Here is a 7,932-nt window from a genome sequence, read left to right as displayed (position 1 = left end):
CCCTGTATACATATAGGCTTGAAATGAATGCCAATATGGCGCCTCACAACTCTGTACTGAAGGGAGATGGCGTGCGTGTGACGTAGGTGGCGTTGTGACATCTCATTGGTCAACGCTCAGACGCACGCTCAGAATATCTGACATGCCAGATATTACTCTGCACTTTCGGAAAGACCCCCGAACGTGCTATCCCACGGTATGACGTCAGAAACTCGGCACGCTCAACGTTCGGACGCACGGTCCGTGTGCCGACGGCTTAAGGAGGCAGCCGGTTCACAGAATCGCCACACTCTACCGGTCGGTTGGTTGAATGATTCGTGGGGAGGGGACCAAACAGCTAGGTCATCGGTCCCATCGGATTAGGGAAGGATGGGGAAGGAAGTCGACTGTGCCCTGTCACAGGAAAATCAGAGATAACCTGGAACAAGATGGGCGGACGTAGGTTTGAACCATCCTTCTGCCGAATGCGAGTTTAGTGTGCTAAGCGCGGCGCCATCTCGCTCGGTACTGGGCAGTCGCGCAGCGATGAAGTCACGAATGAAATTATAATGAAATCCAAACCTTTAGCTGCTTACAGGCGTTGATAAATATCAACGTGGACAGTTGAAAAACGTGAGCCCCAACCGGTACTAGAACCCGGGATCTCCTACTTACATGGCAGACGCGCTGTCGGACTGAGCCATGGAGGACACAGAGGATACTGCAATTGCAGGGGCTTATCTCCATATAAGGATGGTATCTGTTCTTACGGACAGGTCCGATAGATAACGCTTACCGCACACTGATCTTCTTCAGTGAGGATACACTCACATTGGTCAAAATCTTATGGGAATCGGTGGATTGACTGCCGCGAGAAATGAGTGCATTAGGCAGGGCCACTACGAATATAGTGTGTGGACAGTAAGTCAGAAGTGTGGGTCTCACGGAGAGCGTGCCAGAGATAAGTTCCTGCAGTTGCAGTATCCTCTGTGCCATCGATGGCTCAGTCGGATAGAGCGCCTGCCATGTAAGCAGGAGGTCCTGGGTTCGAGTCCCGGCCGGAGCACACATTTCAACTTTCTCCGTTGATATTTATCAACGCCTGTAAGCAGCTAAAGGTCTGGATTTGTTCATAATTTCATTCTTCGAGAGCTGCAAGATCACCAATGGTATCTGTACAAATACCAGCTTCATATGAAGTCGCGATGTCGGCTCCTCTGCGACTGTAGAGGTACTGCAGGTCTGGGAAGGCGGTAGATTCGCAGCGACAGCGGGTTCCGTAGTAAGTCCGTCACGCTGTTTGGTGCAGGGACGTGACCTCGTAACATTCTATGGAGGGCATGCTGGTAGTATTAGAGTGTGGAGTTCAGCAATTGACGCCAACTTACGATACAGCATGAGCGGCACATGGATGAAAAGCTGTGGTTCCAGACAGTGTACTCGCAGGGCTTCGGACAAAGGCACGTGCGTGTCGAACCGTGGTCCCATAGGCAGGCGTCCTGTAGATGGTCGAAGTCAGTCAGCATCTAGCCTGTAGCTCGAAGACACCAGTTCGACTCCTGGCAGCATCAGGCCTAGAGGCAGCTTGAAGACCCAGAGCCAGCGGAGGCGGAGTCTAGTACTAGAAAGCCGTATGGCCCTTGTGAGGTAGACGACTGTCGTGCTATGCTTCTTGGAGCTGGCTGCGGATGACAGGTACTGCCTAGTCAGGACAAGCGCTATTTATGGTCGCCCAAGCCCACCCGCGTGTGACAGGACCTCTATTACGACAAAATGTTCAAATGTGTGTGAAATCTTATGGGACTTAACTGCTAAGGTCATCAGTACCTAAGCTTACACACTACTTAACCTAAATTATCCTTCAGACAACCAGACACCCATGCCCGGGACCAGCCGTATTACGACCATGTAGACCCCGAAGCGGCGCAATGTCGGACGTGATGTACGAGGGTCACTCTAAAAGAATTGCCCACTATTTTTGTAAAAATAGTTTTCATTCTGCATGTGTGAAAGTTTTACAGTGTGTAGATATGTCGTTCCCGCTTGTTTTCAAACTTAGTTCAACCTGTTTCCGTGAGTGGCGCCGCCACAGCATGTCTTCAAGATGGCTGCTACACTTGACGTTCGTCAGAAGCAACGTGCTGTCATAGAATTCCTGTGCTCTGAAAACGAGACAGTGGGAAACATCCACAAGAGGTTGAAAAATGTGTACGGAGATGCTGCTGCTGATCGCAGTACAGTTAGTCGGTGGGCAAGCCGGTTACGTGATGAAAGAGGACACGGCAATATTGGGGATTCTTCTCGCAGCGGTAGGCCTCGTACTGCACACACTCCAGACAATGTGCAGAGACTAAACGAATTGGTGACTGCTGACAGACACATCACAGTGAACGAATTGTCACGCTACGTTTGGATAGGGGAAGGAAGTATTGGCAGAATACTGAAAGTGCTGGCATTAAAAAAGCTTTGTGCCAGGTGGGTTCCCAGGATGTTAACAGTGGCTCACAAAGGAACAAAAAAAAAAAAAAAAACAGTACGAGAATCCATCATATTTCACCTGAGACGAAGAGGCAATCAGTGGAGTGGCATTATGCAAATTCACCCAAGAAAAAAAAAATTCAAATCCACATCTTCTACTAGAAAAGTTATGGCTACGGTGGTTTTCGATTCCAAAGGTCTATTGCTTATGGACATGATGCCAAGTGGAACCACCATAAATTCTGATGCATATGTGATGATACTGAAGATACTTCAAGCTCGACTGAGTCGTGTTCGACCACATCGGCAAAAGCAGGACGTTTTGCTGTTGCACGACAATGAACGGCCACATGTCAGTCAAAAAACTATGTAAGCGATCACAAAACTCGGATGGCCAAGACTGAAACACCCGCCTTACAGTCATGACCTGGCTCCGTGTGACTATCATCTCCTTGGGAAACTGAAAGACTCTCTTCGTGGAACAATGTTTGAAGATGATGACTCCCTTGTGCACGCTGGCAAACAGTCGCTCCAGCAGGTTGGTCCAGAATTTTACCGTTCGGGTACACAGGCGCTGGTTCCAAGATGGCGTGAGGCAGTTGACAGGGATTTTAATTATGTGGAGAAATGAAAATATTGTTGCTAAAGGATGTACCTACACACTGTAAAGCTTTCAGACATGTAGAATAAAAGATGTATTAAAAAATAGTGCATTTCTTCTGCAGTGACCCTCGTAATCAAGGTCACCAGTGCGACAGTCTGGCCGGCACATGACGCTGCGTAGGTAGTGTCACTGCCCCATCAGCAGCGTCGGGGCCTGCATATGTGTAACTAGTGTTGATCTAGAGTTAGGCAAGAGGCATTCTTTCTGTCAGTGTCGCCTCTCTACAACTTCGTGCACTAGAACGCCGTGACATCTTACTGCTTGCCTGGTCTCAGATTACGGCCGCCATATAAGAGCCACTGCACAATACTACTGTGAAAGGAGTCTTTAGAGCAGGAGCAGCCACGATTTCAGCTCGCAGGCCATGTCTTGGCACGACTGCCATAGCGCTTAGCCTCACTGCATATTTCTTCCACCACCAGGCAAAGACGTTTCAGCGCTTGGAGAGGAGGAGAGGGGAAAACTGCGAATTTGAAGCATTTAAAGGGCAATGCCGCAGCACTTCACTACGTTTATGAACAACACAGTTAAAAAAACCAAACAGATTTTCGGAATTATTTAATTATTTTTCGCGCATTGAAGACATAGAGTAATTTTTATATGGTTAAAACTGTTGACGTATTGAGAGATACAGCCAATTTGACAGAATTTCGCACTGAATTCCCCTTGTAAGAGAGACTTATTTAGTTCGAAAATCGACACATACGACGATCGAAATGTCGTAGCACTTTTACTACTTCATTGTGGAGAGATGGAAACTCTACCTGAGAAAAGGGACGGATACTTCCTGGCCAGTTTTAACGAGAATCACCTTGCACGTCAGTTACATGCAATACATCTGCACATGCACAGGGCCCCTTTTAGCAGAAAAGGCGAACGGTCTCCTAATCAGTTCGAAAACAGGTGCGAGATGGACAGTCTTACCAAAACGTTTAGAAAACTATCCTTGTATTTATTTGAAGGCCACAATGAAATCTTCAGAGTTGGCATTTTGTTGAACGGTAGTGAGCTTAGGGAAAAAGACTATGTATGTGGCTGAGTGTCCCTTCTACAGTGAATTTTCTATTTAATGCGTCCCCATCAAGTCAGAATGAAGTTCTTTTTCCCACCTTGCCGTGTCTTAGTATGGACAGTGTGCAGTCAAGTCCATTTAAAATGCGAGGTCAGCAACGCATCCCAGATCTCCATTTTCGTTGCTACATTCCTTTTCCATAATAAATTCAACAACTCCGAGCTTTAAACCGAAAAAATCGTTCCAGGTACGCCGCTTGGCTTAACCAGAGTACTTGCAGTAATACACTACTGGCTACACCAAGAAGAAATGTAGATGATAAACGGGTATTCATTGGACAAATATATTATACTAGAACTGATATGTGGTTACATTTTCACGCAGTTTGGGTGCATACATCCTGAGAAATCAGCACCCAGAACAACCACCTGTGGCCGTAATAACGGCCTTGCTACGCCTGGGCATTGAGTCAAACAGAGCTTGGATGGCGTGTACAGGTACAGCTGCCTATGCAGCTTCAACACGATACCACAGTTCATCAAGAGTACTGACCGGCGTATTGTGACGAGCTAGTTGCTCGGCCACCATTGATCACAGATTTTCAAATGGTAAGAGATCTGGAGAATGTGGTGGCCAGGGCAGCAGTCGAACATTTTCTGTATCCAGAAACGGCCATACAGGACCTGCAACATGCGGTCGTGCATTATACTGCTGGAATGTAGGGTTTCGCAGGGATCGAATAAATGGTAGAGCCACGGGTCGTAAAATATCTGAAATGTAACGTCCGCTGTTCAAAGTGCCGTCAATGCGAACAACAGGTGACCGAGACGTGTAACCAATGGCACCCCATACCATCACGCCGTGTGATACGCCAATATGGTGATGAATACACGCTTCTAATGTGCGTTCACCACGATATCGCCAAACACGGATGCGTCCATGTCATTCGTGCACCCGGGTTCGTCGTTGAGTGCACCATCGCAGGCGCTCCTGTCTGTGATGCAGCGTCAAGGGTAACCGCAGCCATGGTCTCCGAGCTGATAGTCCATGCTGCTGCAAACGTCGTCGAGCTGTTCGTGCAGATGGTTGTTGTCTTGCAAACGTCCCCATCTGTTGGCTCAGGGATCGAGACGTGGCTGCACGGTCCGTTACAGCCATGCGGATAACATGTCTGTCATCTCGACTGCTAGTAATAAGAGGGCGTTGGGATCCAGCACGGCGTTCCGTATTACCCTCCTGAACCCACCGATTCAATATTCTGCCAAAAGTCGTTGGATTTCAACCAACTCGAGCAGCAATGTCGCGATACGATGAACCGCAATTGCGATAGGCTACAATCCGACCTTTATCAAAGTCAGAAACGTGATGGTACGCATTTCTCCTCCTTACACGAAACTACGCAACAACGTTTCACCAGGCAACGCCGGTCAACTGCTGTTTGTGCATGAGAAATCGGTTGGAAACTTTCCACATCTCAGCATGTTGTAGGTGTCGCCAACGGCGCCAACCTTGTGTGAATGCTCTGAAAAGCTAATCATTTGCATATCACAACATCTTCTGCCTGTCGGTTAAATTTAACGTCTGTGGCACGTCATCTTCGTGGTGTAGCAATTTTAAGGGCTAGTAGTGTATATGAAGTCTCCATAATCTTCGTTCTGTTCTATCGGAAACTGTTGCAACTGACAGTGGAGTAAATTTTACTACTCGTACCACCAGTCTCTCCAAGTGCTGCCTGTGTGCATATTTAGTACAACGTGCTTCTCGATGTACTCAGCAACAAATCACATCTGCCGATTGTTGTAATTGTTTGTTCCTTCGTTGTCAACTATATCTTGATGGTCTTTCTCCACAGTATTGTAATACCGTTTCATAGGAATTTTGCAGTAGGCCTACCCGTCGCTTATCAGGTTGCGCAACACATACTGAGAATTCTCATCCCCCCTCTTCTGTCGCTCTCATTCATTTTTAAAGGCTTCTGACAACAGATCGCTAGATTGCCATTGGACCAGTGAACGTCCTACAAACCAAGAACAAGTAGCAAAGGGTAAACAGTGGTGACAGCGCGATTACGCCGAACTGAGCCCCCCAGGGGGTCCACAACTCTTTTGTGGATACGTGCGTGGCGAGCACGGGGCCCCAAGCCATTGCAGCTCTATTTCTCTCCAGGGCTGCATTTCATTTCCCCTCCCCTCCTTTCCCCTCCTTGCTCCTTTCCCCTCGCCCTCTCCTCTCCCTCTCTTGGTGTCCTTGGTTATGTTGGGCCCGCTATCCTCCTGGTTCTGTTGGTTTTCCAATTCGGCTTTGTTGCATAATCATCTCCTTCTTTTGGCATTCCTGGGTCCCCCTCTGGGGTTTGACCTCCATTACAAAATTTCTCCTCCGTAGTGTGAGCCATTTGGGGAAGAGCACCTTACCTAGTGTCTCCGACGTGCGCCCTCCTAGTACATCCCATCTTTTCTTTCACATCGTCGTCTGATGCTAGGGTGCATAGCCAGCACGGTAGCCAGCCCGTGTGGTGGGGTCGCTATGTAACCTGTTGGTTGAGCCCCCTGAACACACAGGGATCACACTTCTGATACCTGAGCTGTGACCTCCTCATGCATGCCTTGGAGTGGTTGCTCATCCTCCTGGAGCATCGAAACTCCTGGCAATGGCCGCCGTGCCAGAGGGCCCTTGCTGTGGCTGGGTGGCGCCCGTGAGGAGAGCCCCTGATCGGAGTGGGTGGTATCAGGGCGGACGCTATGCAAATGGAACGCATACGCGTCCAGAACTCTGGCCGTTCTTCTGCGGCCGTCTCTCTGCGTGGAACTGATTCAAGTGCTGCTTCTCTTTCCCCTTCGGCCTTCCCATCCATGGCTACCCCCTGGGAACAGGGTCAGGCCCGTCGGCTAGGGGCAAAACCTTTGCCCCATTACCTAGTTTGCACCAGGACTGATGGAGATACTTTCACCAATACCAAATCTTTATTCTTTGTGGAACACATTGAAGACAAGTTTGGCGAAGTGGACTCCCTGAGCAAGATGCGGTCGGGTTCGTTGCTGATAAAAACTGCTTCAGCTGCCCAATTTGCGGCTCTTCGTGCCTGTACCCATCTTGGCACAATACCTGTGTCCATTACCCCCCACCAGTCTCTAAATATGGTAGAAGGTGTGATTTTTCACAGGGACCTCATCCTTCAAACTGATGAGGAACTTCGGGACAATCTCGGACGGCGGGGTGTTCACTTTGTTCGGCGTGTTCAGAAGGGTCCTAAAGACAATCGTATTGATACTGGTGCCTTTATCCTGGCCTTTGAAGGGGATACCCTCCCTGAGAAAGTTAAGATTATGGTCTATCGTTGTGATGTGAAGCCGTACATCCCACCTCCTATGGGGTGTTTTAAGTGCTTGCGTTTTGGACACATGTCTTCCCGCTGTTCACAGGCCGCTCTCTGTGGTGACTTGGACGTCCACTCCATGAGGGGAGCCCTGTGCTCCCCCTCCTGTCTGTGTAAGTTGTCATGGTAGTCATTCTCCACGTTCACCAGATTGCCCAGTATATAAGAAGGAAAAAAACATACAGGAGTATAAGTCCCTCGATCGTTTAACCTACACGGAGGCCCGTAAGAAATATGCACGACTCCACCCTGTGTCCATGACATCTAGTTACGCCTTGGTTACATCTTCACCCCTTCCTCCCCCTTCCTTACCCTCATCCCGGACCCCTCTCCTCCCCCCCTCCCCTGCGGCTGCCACACCTTCTCCTATGGGCGCTGCTTCCCCTCCCCAGCTGGAGAAGTGTCGCACTCCTTCGGCGTCTG

The 7,932-nt window shown here is 49.0% G+C and overlaps 1 non-coding gene across 1 annotated transcript; it reads left to right on the top strand.

Moving 5' to 3' along the window:
• Positions 1-970: 970 nt before the first annotated feature.
• Positions 971-1,045, top strand: Trnat-ugu (transfer RNA threonine (anticodon UGU)). Its single transcript has one exon. It is a non-coding gene; the product is annotated as a tRNA-Thr (tRNA).
• The last annotated feature ends 6,887 nt before the right edge of the window (positions 1,046-7,932 follow it).

The sequence above is a fragment of the Schistocerca cancellata genome, unplaced genomic scaffold, assembly GCF_023864275.1.
Source record: "Schistocerca cancellata isolate TAMUIC-IGC-003103 unplaced genomic scaffold, iqSchCanc2.1 HiC_scaffold_1104, whole genome shotgun sequence".
Classification (NCBI taxonomy): domain Eukaryota; kingdom Metazoa; phylum Arthropoda; class Insecta; order Orthoptera; family Acrididae; genus Schistocerca; species Schistocerca cancellata.
This window is presented reverse-complemented; position numbering and strand designations above follow the sequence as displayed.